This window comes from Salvelinus sp. IW2-2015, linkage group LG4q.1:29 (assembly GCF_002910315.2).
Source record: "Salvelinus sp. IW2-2015 linkage group LG4q.1:29, ASM291031v2, whole genome shotgun sequence".
NCBI classification, from domain to species: Eukaryota; Metazoa; Chordata; class Actinopteri; order Salmoniformes; family Salmonidae; genus Salvelinus; species Salvelinus sp. IW2-2015.
Genome location: NC_036842.1, coordinates 20,930,841 through 20,951,122, shown reverse-complemented (window position 1 = coordinate 20,951,122; position 20,282 = coordinate 20,930,841). Strand labels below are relative to the sequence as shown.

The following is a 20,282-nucleotide window of genomic DNA, read 5'->3' as shown; positions in this document are numbered from 1 at the left end:
CACAGAACCAAATTGTCTGAGTGCTCTCTCACTCCAAAAACGGGACAATGACACGGAAATGACTCAGCTGAAGAGGATTTGAGCGTTTGCTATTTGGTTTTTATAATTTTTTTCCCCTCGAGAGTAGTGAGAGTGTATCAATATAGTGTGTTGGAAAAAATTGTGTCTTTGTTTGCAATTCTGTCTGTGCGGAAGAGAAAGTGCACAACAGAAAGAGTAACAATGCGAGAGAAGGAGCGAGACAAAGCGAGAGGGAATCAAAATTTTCCAGGCCACCCAGCACGCTGTCCTAGTTTAGTAGAGGGTACAGTGACATGGTGCACATTGAGAGACACACACACGGTAGAATCTGGTAGAGTTCATCCCAACATTCTGGCAGCGGATTGGAGGTGAGCTCTGCTGTGGAAATTGGGTAGGAGCTACAGCAAGTACAAGAGTGCAGGGTTTGGGCATTTCCATTTAAAAGGACCCATGAGCACCAACATGTGAAGTTCATAGGATAATATCATATATATATATATAGTACCAGTCAAAAGTTTGGACGCACCTACTGATTCCAGGGTTTTTCTTTATTTTTACTATTTTCTACAGAATAGTGTAGAATAGTAGAATAGTGAAGACATCAAAACTATGAAATAACACATGGATTCATGTAGTAACCAAAAAAGTGTTAAATCAAAATATATTTTATTTTTGAGATTCTGCAAAGTAGCCACCCTTTGCCTTGATGACAGCTTTGCAAGAGGTTCTCCTGCTCCCTTATAATTATCCATGAATTCCTTTTTGATTGTTTTTTGTGAGAGATGTGGCCACTTTCGTTTGTTTCCCGCCGTTTTAATGGAAGTGCGTTGGGCTTCTTTTTTGCGGTAAAACCATGTGTGATTATTAGGAGGATGAGGATAATTGGCTTCAACTTGGCCTTCTATACAAACCCCCCCCCCCAAAAAGAAACCTGGTTTTTGGTCACTTTCTCATTATAAAAACAGCGATGGTGAGTTTCAAATGGTGAGATGAATGCTACATCTAGTCATGGCTTTGTGTCCCTGCATCGGCCACAGAAAAATCTCCATGCATCCAATCTATTTAGTCAGGCAATGTCCACATTATTCTCACATTTTAGAATGTAATAATACTTTTTATATCGCTGCATTGGCAAGGCCTAAAAAAAAACTATTATTCTTAAAGTGGTAATGGCCTACTTTGACACTTTTTACATGTTATTTGGAGCAGTAGGGTTCTATATTAGGCCCTATATGTACAATTATATAACATTGAGGTCCTTGAACATTACAACGAAGTGCTTGAAAATGTCCCTGAAAGTCCTTGAATTCTACTTGCCAATGTCTTTATGAACCCTGCTTAGAGTATGTATAGTCCTATGTTGTTGTATAGGTGGAGTTATGGGCCAATATGCATATATTCATTTTTATACCTCTAAGTACACGTGGAACTGCATGATAATCTTTTCGATTTTTGTTTCAAACCATTTGGAAATGTTGATCCCGATGTTACACATTGGCCCCATTATTTATAGAAAGACCCATATACCTGTTTAAACAATTTTCCATGCCAAAATTAGGAATAAGCAAAGGCTTTGATTTCTGGTCAAATAGATGGAAAAAGGTTCTTAGACCAGTTTCCCAAACTTGGTCCTGCCCCCCCCCCCCCCGGGTGAAACATTAAATGTAAATACTACAGTATTAACAACTGTTTTTCACTACAGTGAATACTACAGTAAAGTCCCCAAAAACACTACAGTGAATACTATACTATTTATAACATAGTATTCTATTGTTTTTTCAAAACAGTAAAAAAAAAGAAAAGTAGAGTACAGTAGAACACACTAGAGTAGTGCCTACTGTACATATTGTATCTGATTTGGTCTGGTCTGAACCAACCAAATATGGTGTTTGGGGGCAGAGCTCATTACAATAACAGCCAGTGTGTACAATAATTTCCAAATATGCAAAAGAAGGATATTGTATATTTCTACCTTTGTGTTCAGGATACATTACCATGAAGAGAAGGACATTCATATCCATAATTATACATTTCTGTATAGTACAGATCAGGGACCCATGACGAAATTCCGTTAACAAAATAAAACATTTCAAAGTCAAGGTGTCATGTCATAACTGACACCCCATTCTTTCTGCAGACATCTTTGAATCTTTATTCGGAGCAGATATTTAAGAGCTTTTGGACAACGTGGTCTCATAAAATACTGAGGGAGATTTTACTGTAATTCGGTTACCAAACTTCTCCACACAGTTCTTCCAGCAAATGTGTTTTTGTGAAGTTTTCTGTGTAAATTGTTCAAAGTAGTCTTTGTGCATAGAGTTGTATGGTTTGTTAAACTCTGAAATCTGTTTTTGTTTGGCATACATTTTAAAGTAAAAAATCTGAATCAAAGCGTAATTGCATTACTGTGGAATTGCCCATTTGTAGGTGTGTGTGGGTTTACATGGGTGTGTTTTGTGATAGGAGGGGAGGAGGGATTGCCCTGTTAATGCCCCTCATTGAGGTGTGGGACAGACTGACCAGATGCCTGATTAAAGCTCATCTCCTGCCAGCCAGTTAATATTAGAATCCTACTACAGTGGAGGAGACAGACAGTCACTCGCATACATTATCATATAGAGAGAGGAGATTTGAGCTTGAGTTTAGAGGGTCCCTGGTTCAAGCCCAGGTTGGGGCAAAGACAGGAACGGAAGCAACACTGTTAGATGAGCATGGATTGGAGTTATTCCACTAACATGCTGACTAAACCATTGCAAAATAAATTGACACGTTATTCAATAGTTTCATTCAAATTGCTCGCGGGCGTTTACGTAGCCAGGCGCTAAAATAGAACTTGGTTCTAATTTTAGGCACTTGACGCACTGCAAGTCCCGCCTCTCCCATCTACTCATTTGTTTATAAAACGAGCATATTAACCCACGTGGGTGTTTGAAAGATGAACGATGTCCACACTCCAGTCGGTGCCGGTAATGCACCTTAAAAGGTGGTTACCAACAGCCATATATAATCCACAGAAGAACAAGACCACAAACAACGAGAAATTAATAAAAAAATAATTTCTAAAATAAAACTGATTTCACCAGTAGATTCCTTTTCCGAGTAGAGAGAACATGATTTTGTATGACTGAAAAATTTATAAAAATTATACAAAAATCCTGCAATAAATAAATACAAATTCCCATATGCATCAGGTAAAATAACAACCCAATCTTTATCTCCCACAACAAATAACCTAGCAACAGCAAGCTAGCTAAATGTCCATGAATGTTTGTGTTAGGACCTGTCCTCAAATTAAAATACACTACATGACCAAAAGTATGTGGACACCAGGTCGAACATCTCATTCCAAAATCATGGGCATTAATATGGCGTTGGTCCCCCCTTTGCTGCTATAACAGCTTCCACTCTTCTGGGAAGGATTTCCAATAAATGTTGGAACATTGCTGCTGGGACTTGCTTCCATTCAGCCACAAGAGCATTAGTGAGGTCGGGCACTAATGTTGGGCAGTCGGCGTTCCAATTCATCCCAAAAGTGTTCGATGGGGTTGAGGTCAGGGCTCTGAAGGCCAGTCAATTTCTTCCACACTGATCTCGACAAACCATTTCTGTATGGACCTCGCTTCGTCCACGGGGGCATTGTCATGCTGAAACAGGAAAGGGCCTTCCCCAAACTGTTACCAAAGTTGGAAGCACAGAATCATCTACATTAGAATGTCATGTTGTAGCGTTAAGATTCCCCTTCACTGGAACTAATTGGCCTAGCCCGAACCATGAAAAACAGCCCCAAACCATTATTATTCCTCCACCAAACTCTACAGTTGACACTATGGATTCTCCTGGCATCCGCCAAACCCAGATTTGTCCGTCAGACTGCCAGATGGTGAGCGTGATTCATCACTCAAGGAGAACGCGTTTCCACTGCTCCAAAGTCCAATGGTGACAAGCTTTACACCACTCCAGCTGATGCTTGGAATTCCGCATGGTGATCTTTTCATGAAGCTCCCGACGAAAAGTTGTGCTGACGTTGCTTCCAGGTAGTGAGTGTTGCAACTGAGGACAGAAGATTTTTACGTGGTACACGCTTCAGCAGTCCCGATCTGTGAGCTTGTGTGGCCTGCCACTTCGTGGCTGAGCTGTTATTCCTCCTAGATGTTTCCACTGCACAATAACAGCACTTACAGTTGACCAGGGCAGCTCTAGCTGGGCAGAAATTTGTAGCACTTACTTGTTGGAAAGGTGGCATCCTATGACAGTGTCACGTTGAAAGTCACTGAGCTCTTCAGTAAGGCCATTCTACTGCCAATGTTTGTCTATGCAGATTGCATGGCTGTGTGCTCGATTTTATACACCCGTCCGCAACGGGTGTGGCCCGAATCCACTAATTTGAAGGGGTGTCCACATACTTTTGTATATATAGTGTAGTTTGTTCACAGTTGGTTTTGGTATTTTAACCTGCGTGTCATGAACGTGTCTGGTGGAGATAATCAACATGCGCACGATGACACGCGGTTTGATCAGCATGTAACGCACAACATTTAAATTCCAATTTTTTAACCAGCCTTAAAGTAGACAGCTCTACAGAACACAAAATAGTAGCAGGAACCATTGGTTTCTGAACTCACTAACAACCATTTGCAAATCTTCAACCATGTGTAAGTAACCACACTTACTGATTTAGTGCCTTGAGGTACCCCCCCCCTCCTCCTTACACACAATCAATCATGTAGGCAGAATCTCTCAGTTGTGGATGAAAGTGTTTGTTTGCTACAGTGTGAGCTATCTCTTAGATACAGTCAAAGAGAGAATATGTCAAATGAATGAAAAAGTGATATGGTCCATTACTTAATTACAATGTCAAAGCTAAGGTGAATATATACACCGAATGCACAAAACATTAGGAACACCTTCCTAATATTGAGTTGCACCCCCTTTTGGCCTCAGAATAGCCTCAATTCGTTGGTGTCGAAAGTGTTCCACAAGGATGCTGGCCCAGTTCTTGACACACTCAAGCTGCTGCGCCTGTCACCTACTACCACACCCCGTTCAAAAGGCACTTAAATATTGTCTTGCCCATTCACCCTCTGAATGGCACACATAAACCATCCATGTCTCAATTGTCTCAAGGCTTAAACATCCTTCTTTAAATCAGTCTTCTCCCCTTAATCTACCCAGATTATAGTGGATTTAACAGGTAACATCAATAAGAGATCATAGCTTTCACCTGGGTTCACCTGGTCAGTCTGTCATGGAAAGAGCAGGTGTTCCTAATGTTTTGTACACTCAGTGTCAGGAGTAAGAGAGAAAGCAAGTGCTGTGTATGGACCTCTTCCTTATCCTGGAATCCTAAATGGCAATACAGAATGGCCGCGGCTTGCGTTGCCAGGGTGACAAATGGGAGAGAGGAGGTGGAGCACGAACAGGCAGTACAGGGCTGAGAGGGAGAACGAGAGAGTGGAAGAGGCATGCTAGTAGACAGACAGTATTGTATATGCTCATTGAAGGAGGGAGAAATAGGGCATAGCGTGAGAGAATTAACTGAGTCCGATTATAACCTTACCACAGAAACACATAGTGCAAGAACATAATAACCCACAGCAAACCATGGCACTACAGACACAGATATGATCTGTGAGAAAGACCATCTACAGTACATGCAGTTGGTGCTGTAACTGTCACGGTGGGGTTAGAGGGGAATGTGAATATTATTTGTTGGTATATAAATACACAGTAGCACAGAACACACACAGTGTTACATATACAGTCAGGCAACATTATCTACAAGAACACACTGAGAAATAGTGATATTAATAGGTGCTGTTCCATCTGCCCACATGACCTCAACACAGTTCTGTTTTTATACATCGCCGAAACCACCTCCGCATCATTCTATCCATCTGGTTCTCAAACACTTCTCTTTTCCTCATTCTTTCGATCGCTCTGACACACACGGGTCAGGCCTGAATTAAACATGACACTGACGCTTTGCTGGATGAATTCTAATTAGTGACTGGCGGAGCTATACAAATGACAGGCTGTGTGTGTGTGTGTGTGTGTGTGCGTTTTGTGTGTGTGCAATATTTGACTGTGTGTGCCATCTTCATGTTGTTGGCATTGCCCCAATAGTTTTGTTTCTCACCCTGCCCGGCAGGACTCACAGAACTCTACAGCCGGATCACACTCACTGGAACTGTCACGCTTGTCACAGGCGCCGACGAACCGCAAACAGGCCGGAATGAAGCTGAAGACCCAGTATCAATGGCATATTTACACCTCGGTATTGGTCCCGAGGGAAACACTGGTCTCTGCTGCTGCAGTAGATGCACATTAAATACACAGACTTACTGGAGAAGCACAGGCAGGCAAGCGTGTGACAATGGGACACAGTCATGATGAATGTTCCAAGCTGCTGAGGAGATAGTAGCTGAAACTATTCATCTAAACCGCACTGAGCCTCTTGGGTACGACAAACAAACAGGCGAACACACAGATACACACAGCGCGTACAGAATCAAGCACACCCAGGCAGGTACAGTTGAAGTCGGAAGTTTACATACACCTTATCAAAATACATTTAAACTCAGTTTCACAATTCCTGACATAATCCTAGTAAAAATTCCCTGTCTTAGGTCAGTTAGGATCACCACTTTATTTTAAGAATGTGAAATGTCAGAATAATAGTAGAGAGAATGATTTATTTCAGCTTTTATTTCTTTCATCACATTCCCAGTGGATCAGAAGTTTACATGCACTCAATTAGTATTTGGTAGCATAGCCTTTAAATTGTTTAACTTGGGTCAAATGTTTCGGGTAGCCTTCCACAAGCTTCCCACAATAAATTTTGGCCCATTCCTCCTGACAGAGCTGGTGTAAGTGAGTCAGGTTATAGGCCTCCTTGCTCGCACAAGCTTTTTCAGTTCTGCCCACAAATGTTCTATAGGACTGAGGTCAGGGCTTTGTGATGGCCACTCCAATACCTTGACTTTGTTGTCCTTAAGCCATTTTGCCACAACTTTGGAAGTATGCTTGGGGTCATTATCCATTTGGAAGACCCATTTGCGACCAAGCTTTAACTTCTGACTGATGTCTTGAGATGTTGCTTCAATATATCCACATAATTTTCCTACCTCATGATGCCATCTATTTTGTGAAGTGCACCAGTCCCTCCTGCAGCAAAGCACCCCCACAACATGATGCTGCCACCCCTGTGCTTCACGGTTGGGATGGTGTTCTCCGGCTTGCAAGCCTCCCCCCTTTTCCCTCCAAACATAACGATGGTTATTATGGCCAAACAGTTCTATTTCATCAGACCAGAAGACATTTCTCCAAAAAGTACAATCTTTGTCCCCATGTGCAGTTGCAAACCGTAGTCTGGCTATTTTATCGCGGTTTTGGAGCAGTGGCTTCTTCCTTGCCGAGCGTCCTTTCAGGTTATGTCGATATAAGACTCGTTTTACTGTGGATATACATACTTTTGTACCCGTTTCCTCCAGCATCTTCACAAGGTCCTTTGCTGTTGTTCTGGGGTTGATTTGCACCAAAGCACATCCATCTCTACGCGACAGAACGCGTTTCCTTCCTGAGCGCTATGACGGCTTCGTGGTCCCATGGTGTTTATACTTGCGTACTATTGTTTGTACAGATGAGCGTGGTACCTCCAGACATTTGGAAATTGCTCCCAAGGATGAACCAGACTTGTGGAGGTCCACACATTTTTTTTCTGAGGTCTTGGCTGATTTCTTTTGATTTTCCCATGATGTCAAGCAAAGAGGCACTAAGTTTGAAAGTAGGCCTTGAAATACATCCACAGGTACACCTCCAATTGACTCAAATTATGTCAATTAGCTTATCAGAAGCTTCTAAAGCCATGACATCATTTTCTGGAATTTTCCAAGCTGTTTAAAGGCACAGTCAACTTAGTGTATGTAAACTTCTGACCCACTGGAATTGTGATAGATTATTTCACTTATAATTCACTGTCTGTAAACAATTGTTGGAAAACATGTGTCATGCACAAAGTAGATGTCCTAACCGACTTGCCAAAACTATAGTTTGTTAAAAAGAAATTTGTGGAGTGGTTGAAAAACACATTTGAATGACTCCAACATGAGTGTATGTAAACTTCCGACTTCAACTGACTTCAACTGTACATAGATACACACTAGACTAGAAATACAGACAGAGACCGACACACACAGTCAAGGAGGGAGCAAGGAGAGAGGCAAAGACGGAAGCGTGCAGAAGAAAACGAAGTGAGATAAGAAGAGAGAAGGAGGAAGTGTGATGAGGGATAGGGAATGACTCGAGGTGGTAAATAATTAAACACAATGGACCTTCACACCTGGAGCACACAATAATTGGATTTCCTGTGTTACAGACACGGTGCATTGGCATTATTTAAGTATAGACATTTTTTACTTCCCTTACGCATGGCATGACTTTCCCACAACCAATAAAAAACAGTTTCTCTTAACATTGGACAGAGGAATATGAGATATTTCAACTAGGGCTGATCCCAATTAGTTGACTAGTTAAGTGTTTGGTCGATGGGTTGTTGGTCAACCAAGATTTTTTTATTTGTCAAGCAGTAGGCAGTGTGTGAGATGGATAGATAAATAAGTAAAATGATGGCACACGAGACACCTGCCTGATTTGTACCCATCTCAGTGAACTAATCCATTGCAGAGGCCGCGTGAATGGCACAGTCCAAGAAGGGAATTGTGGCTAAAATGCACATCTCTCTCCAGAATGTGCTCTCTCCCAACAATTGGTCCACATTCATTGTTTCACAACTTCATTGTGTGAATTGCTTGCCTTGATTGTTAAAAAAAATAAAAATTTAACCAGGCAAGTCAGTTAAGAACAAATTATTATTTACAATGATGGCCTACTCCGGCCAAACCCAGACGATGCTGGGCCAATTGTGCGCTACCCTATGGGACTCCCAATCACGGCCGGATGTGATACAGCCTGGATTTGAACCAGGTACTATAGTGACGCATCTTGCACTGAGATGCAGTGCCTTAGACCCCTGTTCCACTCGGAAGCCCCATCAGTTCCCCATTACATATATCACCAGTAGTAGCCTACATTTACTTTGAATTCCTAATCTACAATTTTTGTTTGGTTATGGTCATTTCTATTAATGCATTCAATATATTATTATTCCAGTCTTTCACCATTCACATTGTCGGAGTGGACACGTTGTTTGCACAGCGTACAACCTATGCTACACATGTGAGAAACACGTTTTGGTTTATTTCATTCAATTTAGTCATTTGTTTGAAGCGCTACTTGTCAATGTTGAGTAAGGACGCACCCCTGATTACGCGTAGAAGTAGGCCTATAGGCAACCTGGCCTGCCTGCAAATGTAGGCATATGAATGTGCACATTTGGGGATCGGATAGTATTTCTGATTGGCTTAATGCACCACCACTAATGACCTGTGGAGCTTCTCAAAGTAATGTTTTCTTCACCTCAAACAGCAGGCAAACAAAGTCTGTTTTTACATCCATTGAGAATGACAATAGTTCATCAATGTATCTTTAAAGGCTTTCCAGCTCTCTCCCTTTTCTATAACCACTCAGCGTGAAAGGAAAAAATGTCATGCCCTGATCCAGTGGAAATGTCATAAAATAGGTCTACTTGATGAGCTCTTATCTCTAGGGAAAAATAGCCTACAGCTGTGTCTGTCTCAAGCTCACTGGTGGAAAGAGGACCCTAAATATTTTTTTCAATGTTGCAAGTTTGCTAGCACGAGCTTCTGGCTGGACCAAAGTTGATACAATTGTTTAAAGTTGGTTGCAGACAGGCCATGCGTAGCCAATGTGATTTATAGATTTTTATTTATTTTGATATTTTTTACCTGCAGGCTGCAATGTTTTTATTTGTTGGCTTTATGTAGGCTATTTTTACATAGTTGGCAATGTCAATAGAAATAACTTTTTAGGTTGGGGAGGCAGGTAGCCTAGTGGTTAGAGCGTAGGACTAGTAACCCAAAGCTTCTTGATCTTGTATCCTTTGTTTTTTTCCTGTCAAGTTTGGGCACCCATCAGTGGTCACACTGGATAACTTCTCAAAACTCAGTACCAGCTTTGCCATACACTTACTAACCTCCTCCAATAAATCTTTCCCTGTGGTTGTGCTCTTCGTTGACTACACTGAAGCAATCTCCTCCAATTTCAAAGTCTGGGGTTATGGCTCGTAAGAATATCAACAACTGCACCGTGTCACGTGCATCACTGCTCGCATCCAGGGCCAAGGAGAAATGGGTGAAATCCTTTACATTGTCTTTCAACTGTTCCATATTCTCTGCGATGTCCTCAACACGCCGTGTCATTGCTCGTCTTGACAGGGAAACCTTTTCAAACAGCTCTTTCTTGTCTGGGCAAAGTATTGCTGCAGAGTCAATTAAACATTCTTTAACGAATTCGCCCTCAGCGAATGGCTTGCGGTTTAGCAATTTTGTGGGACAGTACATAGCTAGCTCTCGCAATTCCGTAATTTGCTGAATGCAGTTTTGTAGAAAGTCCTTGCTGCTTTTGCAACTGAGAAAGCAACTCTTTCGATAAACTTGTCCTCTGTTCAAAAGACATTCTTATTTCTCTGCATGCTTCTTTTGGAAGTGTCGGGACAAGTTGTAGTCTTTCAAGACAGCGATGCTCTCTCTGCACACTAAGCACACAGCTTTCTCTGATGCCTCATCACTGTTGACGTTGAGGTAACTCCGGGATGCTGCCCTTCTAGGCAGAGTTCCTCTGCCCAGTGTCTGTGTTCTTTGGCCCATCTTATTTTATTTTTTTTATTGGCCGATCTGAGCGATGGCTTTTTCTTTGCAACTCTGCCTAGAAGGCAAGCATCTCGGAGTTGCCTCTTCACTGTTGCCATTGAGACTGCTGTTTTGCGGGTACTATTTAATGAAGCTGCCAGTTGAGGATTTGTGAGGCATCTGTTTCTCAAACTAGACACTAATGTACTTGTCCTCTTGCTCAGTTGTGCACCGGGGCCTCCAACTCTTTCTATTCTGGTTAGAGCCAGTTTTCTCTGTTCTGTGAAGGGATTAGTACACAGCGTTGTACAAGATCTTCAGTTTCTTGGCAATTTCTCACATGGAATAGCCTTCATTTCTCAGAACAAGAATAGACTGACAAGTTTCAGAAGAAAGTCTTTGTTTCTGGCCATTTTGAGCATGTAATCGAACCCACAATTGCTGATGCTCCAGATACTCAACTAGTCTAAAGAAAGCCAGTTTTATTGCTTCTTCAATCAGAACAACAGTTTTCAGCTGTGCTAACATAATTGCAAAAGGGTTTTATAATGATCAATTAGCCTTTTTAAAATGATAAACTTGGATTAGCTAACACAACGTGCCATTGGAACACAGGAGTGATGGTTGCTGATAATGGGCCTATGTAGATATTCTATAAAAAATCTGCCGTTTCCAGCTACAATAGTCCTTTACAACATTAACAATGTCTACACTGTATTTCTAATCAATTTAAATGTTATTTTAATGGACAAAAAAATGTGCTGTTTCAAAAACAAGGAAATGTATAAGCGACACAACTTTTGAACGGTGGTGTACGTGCCTTCAAAATGTCCCACAAGCGGTGGGAGTTAAATCAGTACACAAAGACGAGTATTCATTGGGCTTTTAATTTGAAGAACAAATACGTTTTTCAAAACTTCACTATCGCAAATTCTTTGATCTGAGCATGATTCTGCGGGCCATATTGAATCAGGTCGAGGGCCACATGCGGCCCCCGGGCCGGCCTTTGCCCAGGCCTGATCTAGACTAACTACCTAGAACTAGGCCTAGATCTGATTTTTACTACTGTATTTCCAAAAGGTCCTTGTAGCATATTCAATTATGTTTTATGAAGTTGCAGTTAGGGCTGTCCCCAACAACAACAAATCTTGGTCGACCGAAAGTCGTCAATTCTCTCTGGTCGGAAATTTTTTAAAAGCAAGACAAGAAAAACCTTGACCATCCTCCTCCCGTTCCTGCTGGCCTTCGCAGATTCTGCTATTACTCTCCGGAAGTTGCCGGTAATAGGCTACACGAGGAGTCGGCAACCTTTCTCATGTGGAATGCCCATTTATCTTACCATTTCTACCAATCTGTGTGGCAGTTGTGGTCTTCATATGCACATTTACGTGGAACAGTTTCATTTAATTTATAATAACGTCTTCGTATCTCAATCATTGTCATGTTGTTAATCAATTCTATTTAAATAAATGATACAAACCTTTTTTCTTTCTTTTAACCTTTTAGGCAAGTCAGTTAAGAACACATTCTTATTTTCAATGACGGCCTAGGAACGGTGGGTTAACTGCCTTGTTCAGGGGCAGAACGACAGATTTTTACCTTGTCAGCTCAGGGATTCAATCTTGCAACCTTACAGTTAACTAGTCCAACGCTCTAACCACCTGCCTCATTGCATTCCACGAGGAGCCTGCCTGTTACGCAAATGCAGTAAGAAGCCAAGGTAAGTTGCTAGCTAGCATTAAACTTATCTTATAAAAAACAATCAATCAATCATAATCACTAGTTAAACTAGTAATATCATCAACCATGTGTAGTTATATAGCGTGTCCTGGCGTTGCATATAATCGATGCGGTGCGCATTCGTGGAAAAAGGACTGTCGTTGCTCCAACGTGTACCTAACCATAAAACATCAATGCCTTTCTTAAAATCAATACACAGAAGTATATATTTTTTAAACCTGCATATTTAGCTAAAAGAAATCCAGGTTTGCAGGCAATATTAACCAGGTGAAATTGTGTCACTTCTACTGCGTTCATTGCACGCAGAGTCAGGGTATATGCAAACTTTTGGGCCGCCTGGCTCGTTGCGAACTAATTTGCCAGGATTTTACGTAATTATGACATAACATTGAAGGTTGTACAATGTAACAGCAATATTTGGACTTATGGATGCCACCCGTTAGATAAAATATGTAATTTTTCCTTATTTCACTGAAATAAACGTTTTGTTTTCGAAATGATAGTTTCCGGATTCGACCATATTAATGACCTAAGGCTTGTATTTCTGTGTGTTATTATGTTATAATTAAGTCTATGATTTGATAGAGCAGTCTGACTGAGCGGTGGTAGGCAGCAGCAGGCTCGTAAGCATTCATTCAAACAGCACTTTCGTGCGTTTTGCCAGCAGCTCTTCACTCAGCTTCAAGCATTGCTCTCTTTATGACTTCAAGCCTATCAACTACCGAGATTAGGCTGGTGTAACCGATGTGAAATGGCTAGCTAGTTAGCGGGGTGCGCGCTAATAGCGTTTCAAACGTCACTCGCTCTGAGACTTGGAGTAGTTGTTCCCCTTGCTCTGCATGGGCCGCAGCTTTTGTGGAGCGATGGGTAACGCTGCTTCGAGGGTGGCTGTTGTCGATGTGTTCCTCGTTCCAGCCCAGGTAGGAGCGAGGAGAGGGACGGAAGCTATACTGTTACACTGGCAATAGTAAAGTGCCTAGTATTGGCACAAAAGTGTTGGAGAAGTAAAAGTGCAATATGTGCCATGTAAAAAAGCTAACATTTAAGTTCCTTGCTCAAAACATGAGAACATATGAAAGCTGGTGGTTCCTTTTAACATGAGACTTCAATATTCCAAGGTAAGAGGTTTTAGGTTGTAGTTAATACAGTATTTATAGGACTATTTCTCTCCATACCATATGTATTCCATATACCTTTGAATATTGAAGTCTCGTGTTAAAAGGAACCACCAGCTTTCATATATTCTCATGTTCTGAGCAAGGAACTCAAACGTTAGCTTTTTTTACATGGCACATATTGCACGTCTACAACACTTTTTGGGGGGCATTATTTAAACCAAATTGAACATGTTTCATTATTTATTTGAGGCTAAATTGATTTTTATTGATGTATTATATTAAGTTAAAATAAGTGTTCATTCAGTATTGTGGTAATTGTCATTATTACAAATAAATTAAATTAAATTTAAAAAAATAAAAAACGGCAGATTAATCGGTATCGGCCTTTTTTGGTCCTCCAATAATCAGTATCGGTGTTAAAAAATCATAATCGGTCGACCTCTAAAAATGACATGCTGTTGGTTTCCTCTCCTTTCACCTTCAATGTGGATAACGCTCCCACTGACCTGCAACTTGAGCTTATCGATCTTCAGTCTGATGCAGTGATTGGAGAACTATTCAAAACAATGTCACTAACGAGCTTCTAAAGATTAGGAGTCATGCTTAGAAGATGTATGTACTGTTTGGGACAACCCACGTATGTGAACAGACATTTCAGTGATGAAATATAACATGTCAAGGCACAGATAATCTCTTACTGACTCTCACTTCTCAACAAATCCTGCGCATGGCGACGTCAGAAACTATACCGGACTTCACTGCTCTAGTCACTGCCCATCAGAGACTTCACTACTCACACTGATTGAGTAGTTTAAATGTAATGTTGAGCTTATTTATGTGCATGTTGAAAAAGTAAATTAAGTAGCATATCTGGACGTGATTTACAGTAGATATATCTTTCGACACAGTCCTACACATGATGTATAATCCTGTAATATGATACCTTGCTGATTCATCATATCATTCTACTTCATTCTGGCCTATGTGGCAGTGTAACATCATGGGTCCAAACTACAGTAGCCTACACTCCTCATCATGAGTCCCATATCTCGATAACAGGCCCTAAACTCCTGCAGTAATGAGCACTAAATTGAGAGCTGACAGACAGCTGCTGCCTGACCAGCCTGGAAGACAAACAGCAGTTGAGTGTACTATCAGACAGCCAATACAGCTGACAGTCACAGGCCCCTCCACTCACTTCCTGATGATGACGACATGTGACATGGCCTTCTGCTGAGAGCCAACATGACAATTCATCGACAAAGACCCATGAAGGTGCTATAGGAGGTGTGATTGGGACTGCTATTTTATGTTTTCTGCTTGATAAACAAGGAAATCTGTACAAAAGACACAAGGATCAAAGCATTTTAAATAAAAGTTATAGGTTTTCAGTGATATGTTTGTGGAAAAGTTTCAGGCCATATCATGAGAAGGAGGTACATTTGAAAATAGTCCAGCCTCAAGGATTAATCTATGACCAGAACATCTCGTTAGGGGTATGCTCCTGGCTGTACTACTATGGGTATTTAGGTTCCATTGGGTATTATTAGCTTGTCACAGCTTGTCACCAAACCTTTAAAATCAGCTTGAATTAATAGATCAGTTCTATCAATTACACATTACTCAGCTGCGTAGGTCCAGGCCTTCCACTGAGAAAACACATGGAAATGGCAACATGGAAGCGCAGGAAGAATACAAATGGCAGGAATGGTCTCTTCTCGTTCTGTCACGAACACATGGGCCATCTCCTGTTTCCTATAATAACTGGTCACCAACCTCAAAAACAACCAGCCACGCCTCCCCATCTCTTCCTGCCAGCTCCATTTCTATTCAATGACAGAATTGCCATAGACCACAACAAAGAAATACACCAAAAGCTGTTCCAAAAGGTATTAAATGCATTCGGAAAGTATTCAGACCCCTTGAATTTTTCGACATTGTTACGTTACAGCCTTATTCTAAAATGTATGAAATAGTTTTTCCCCCGCCTAATCAATACCCCATAATGTCCAAGCAAAAACAGTTTAAAAAATAAATAATTTAGCAATTAAAAATATATCAAATTTACATAAGTATTCACTCAGTACTTTGTTGAAGCACCTTCGGCAGCGATTACAGCCTCGAGTCTTCTTGGGTATGACGCTACAAGCTTGGCACACCTGTATTTGGGGAGTTTCTCCCTTCTCTGCAGATCCTCTTTTCTGTGTTCATCTTTCCCTCATTCCTGACTAATCTCCCAGTCCCTGCCGCTGAATAACATCCCCACAACATGAAGCTGCCACCACCATGTTTTCGCTTTGTCATTATGGGGTATTGTGTGTAGATTAATTAGGCGGGGAAAAAACTATTTCATACATTTTAGAATAAGGCTGTAACGTAACAAAACGTGGAAAAAGTCAAGGGGTCTGAGTACTTACTGAAAGCACTGTATGTTACTACACATTCTGTCAAATTAATTACCATTGAGAGAATCTAGGCCAATCAAATTATTAAAGCAGTATGCAAATCAACCCTGGTGCAGTGTGACCAATATAACCAACTATCACTCCTTAAAGATAACATCACAAGCAAAGAGTAAAGGCTTAAAGGACAAGCGTGATTATCCAACACATTATCCAAGATAACGAATACAGGGTTACAGTAGGGCTAGGTGTAAAGCATGTACATGTAAGGGCCTTATTTGAATCTGTCATAATGATTTGAAAGCAATGCATAGACTTAACTCCAACATGCTGCAGAATCCCCCCCCCCCAAAACAACAAAATACCAGTACAACCTTCAGAACTGGACAAGCAACCGTGGCCAATAAATGAGGGAGTGGAAGTAAATTTTTTCAGAAACATAAGAACCTAGTAGGCGGTGATACACTGGTTTCAAGATCCACTCTCCTATATTGATGTGATTGAAAAACTTTGCATCCGGCAAGCTCAGTTCCTCTTGAAATGGAAAAAGCGCATTCGAAAAACTCATCCCAAATGCTGAAAAGGAAACTCACAGAACCATAGCCAAGTAATTCCACAAAATTCCATAGGCCTACCCTTGATGCTTTTGTAATTGCTGCCCTGCACTAGCTTTAATACCAGAGGAACCTTGGCCGTGGTGAAATGATGACCGGGAGGAGAAGTATGCATGTACATTACAACAAAGGCGAGGGAATTTTGTGAGCCCAAACATAGCATGCCAAATGAATTCTATAGAGTTCAGAGTACAAAAACACTGATTGCTTCTGAGGGGCCTCATTACTGCCTGTGTTCTCTGTCTCCTGGCCAGGGACAAACAGTGACACACACACACTCAACCTGCTTGAGACTGGTAATATCTAGAGACCAAAGGATTAGGATATGACAGAGACAGTGCTGCACTGTCAAGTATGTAGCCTAGAGCTCAGAAAAAAAAGCCAATAAACAAACAATGATATCCATTTGGGAAGAGTTACAATTCTATTCATAAATTGAAATGTATAGGAGTGTCTTGATTAATGAATGGAATTGATCCCAACCTTGGTCACAAAAACACATCTCCATGTTGCAAACCATGTTGAAGGCTGGTGCTAAAAATCAACAGCTTCTGCCTTCCCTGTTCGATCTTACTACTAAATATGCATTACTTCCTGTAGAGCAGGGGTCATCAACTAGATTAAGCCGACGGGCCGTTTTTTTTCTTGGGCGGCTGGTCGGGGGGCCGGAACATAAATATAAATAATTTGTACTCTGCAAATTGACGCAAGAAGCCAAATAGATATTGTATTTTGAAACCTTGATTACATTGATACACGATCACATGTCTATTTATGAGTGGAAATACTTAGATATAGATTTTCTACATTAAAATAATTTTGAGGTGAATTTTTACATTTTTGTGGGGACAAATAAAATTGAATTTGGCCCGCGGGCCGCCAGTTGACAATTCCTAGAATTTTATGTTGAATATCCTACATTTAGCAACAGAGGCCTGAGTAATATACAGTGCATTCAGAAAGTATTCAGACCCCTTCCCTTTTTTTATTACCTTTATAGGCAAATCAATCTACACACAATACTCCATAATGACAAAGCAAACAGGTTTTTAGAAATGTTTGTTAATTAATATAAAATAATAAAACAGAAATACCTTATTTACATAAGTATTCAGACCATTTGCTATGAGACTCGAAATTGAGCTCAGGTGCATCCTGTTTCCATTGATCACGCTTGAGATGTTTCTACAACTTGGAGTCCACCGGTGGTAAATTATTTGGAAAGGCACACAGCTGTCTATATAAGGTCCCACAGTTGACAGTGCACGCCAGAGCAAAAACCAAGAGTTCCGAGACAGGACTGTGTCGAAGCACAGATCTGGGGAAGGGTACCAAACATTTCTGCAGCATTAAAGGTTCAAAAGAGCACATTGGCCTCCATCATTCTTAAATGGAAGAAGTTTGGAACCACCAAGACTCTTCCTAGAGCTGGCTGCCTGCCCAAACTGAGCAATCGGGGGAGAAGGGCCTTGGTCAGGGAGGTGACCAAGAACCCGATGGTCACTCTGACAGTGCTCTAGAGTTCCTCTATAGAGATGGGAGAACCTTCCAGAAGGACAACCATCTCTGCAGCACTCCACCAATCAGGCCTTTATGGTAGAGTGGCCAGACGGAAGCCACTCCTCAGTAAAAGGCATATGACAGCCCACTTGGAGTCTGCCAAAAGGCACCTAAAGACTCTCAGACCATGAGAAACAAAATTCTCTAGTCTGATGAAAGCAAGATTGAACTCTTTAGCCTGAATGCCAAGCATCATGTCTGGAGAAAACCTGGCACCATCCTATGGTGAAGCATGGTGGTGGCAGCATCATGCTGTGGGGATGTTTTTCAGCGGCAGGGACTGGTAGACTAGTCAGGATTGAGGAAGAGATGAACGGAGCAAAGTACAGAGAGATCATTGATGAAAACCTGCTCCAGAGCGCCGAGGACCTCAGACTGGGGCGAAGGTTCACCTTCAAACAGGAAAACGACCCTAAGCACACAGCCAAGACAATACAGGAGGGGACAAGTCTCTGAATGTCTTTGAGTGGCCCAGCCATAGTCAGACTTGAACCCAATCGGACATCTCTGGAGAGACATGAAAAAAGCTGTGCAGCGACGCTCACCATCCAACCTGACAGAGCTTGAGAGAATCTGCAGAGAAGAATGGGAGAAACTCCCCAAATACAGGTGTGCCAAGCTTGTAGCATCATACCCAAGAAGACTTGAGGCTGTAATCACTTCCAAAGGTGCTTCAACAAAGTACTGAGTAAAGGGTCTGAATACTTATGTAAATGTGATATTTTTTTTAATATACATTTGCAAACATTTCTAAAAACCTGTTTTTGCTTTGTCATTATGGGGTATTGTGTGTAGACTGATGAAGGAAAAACAATATCAATTTTAGAATAAAGGTGTAAAGTAACAAAATGTGGAAAAAGTCAAGGGGTCTAAATACTTTCCGAATGCGCTGTACATTGTTCTTTTCCTTCCTTCTTTGGGACAGACAGGGTTGTTTGGAATGAGGCCTTACATTAACCTGTTGGTAAAGAAAGGCCTAAACACCACACAAGGACAGATAAAACAGGCCTACTTAGACCAGGGTCCTGGGGTGAACCTGACAAATAGACAGCCCGTTCAGTCCCATAACTTAGACAGGTGGGTGTCTGGTACTAACCAACTCAAGTCAGGTTTTCCAAACCAAATCCTGGGGATCAAGTAACAGGTTGATCAGATCAGTATGCTTCAAGCAAAGACTAACCCAATAAAGCACTGACAAGGAAATAAATAACATACTTTTGCAGGACAGTGGTCCAAAACACTGCAAAATAAAAGTGCCACACAAACACACACGAACAATATAATCTACAGAGGTGTGGTATAATGAGATGGGCTGAAAAGCAGACCTAAATTAGAAGCTTAGCCTAGTCCACTCCATAGACATTAAAACCAGCTGATAGTGATAGCTCCAACATCATCCACTTATTTCTATGGAAAACTCCCAATGGCACATGAAGGCGGAAGTATTTGAATTTGAAGTGCGCGTCCTCTGCATCCATTTTGGTGTCACGGTGTTCAGAGTTTGTTATAACCAATTTATTGATGTGATTATGATATAGGTCAGGCCCTATTGGTCACGTACATGCGAAGCATACATGTGTCACGTAAAGAGAGCCAGAGGTTGAGGGAATAGGGAATGCTTTTCCTAAACAAATTATTGATTTCAGTAACATAACTTCTCAGTCAGAAATGGGTGTAATTATGTTGCAGCTTCAGCAACACGGACAGCATGATAAATACTGATGTTCTGTGGTGGTCGCTGCAGCAGGGAGGAGAGAGAGAGACAATGAATGCTAGTCACACAGTCACTCGCTGTCTTTTTTTAACACAGCGCTGCAAGTCTGAGCCAGGCAGCACAATCAAATCAATTGTGGTCAGACTCCCTCTAGTCATTTGTGTCTTAATTATTTAATCAAACAGCTCGCTTAAAGCATCAGACAAGCTCAGTGCTTATAGTGAATTTGATTAAAACACAGGATGTGTCTATATATGGAAAAATACATGTTTTAATTTCAACCAATCGATTGGTCGAAAGAACAGATGTCTCTTGGTCAACCAAGATTCTATTTTGTCGGGGACAGC

General features: G+C 41.3%; 1 protein-coding gene across 2 annotated transcripts in view; it reads right to left on the bottom strand.

Annotated features, from left to right (window-relative positions):
- LOC111961633 (taperin-like) overlaps window positions 1–20,282 on the bottom strand; it is a 31,827-nt gene that overhangs the window by 8,611 nt on the left and 2,934 nt on the right. The window lies entirely within an intron of this gene.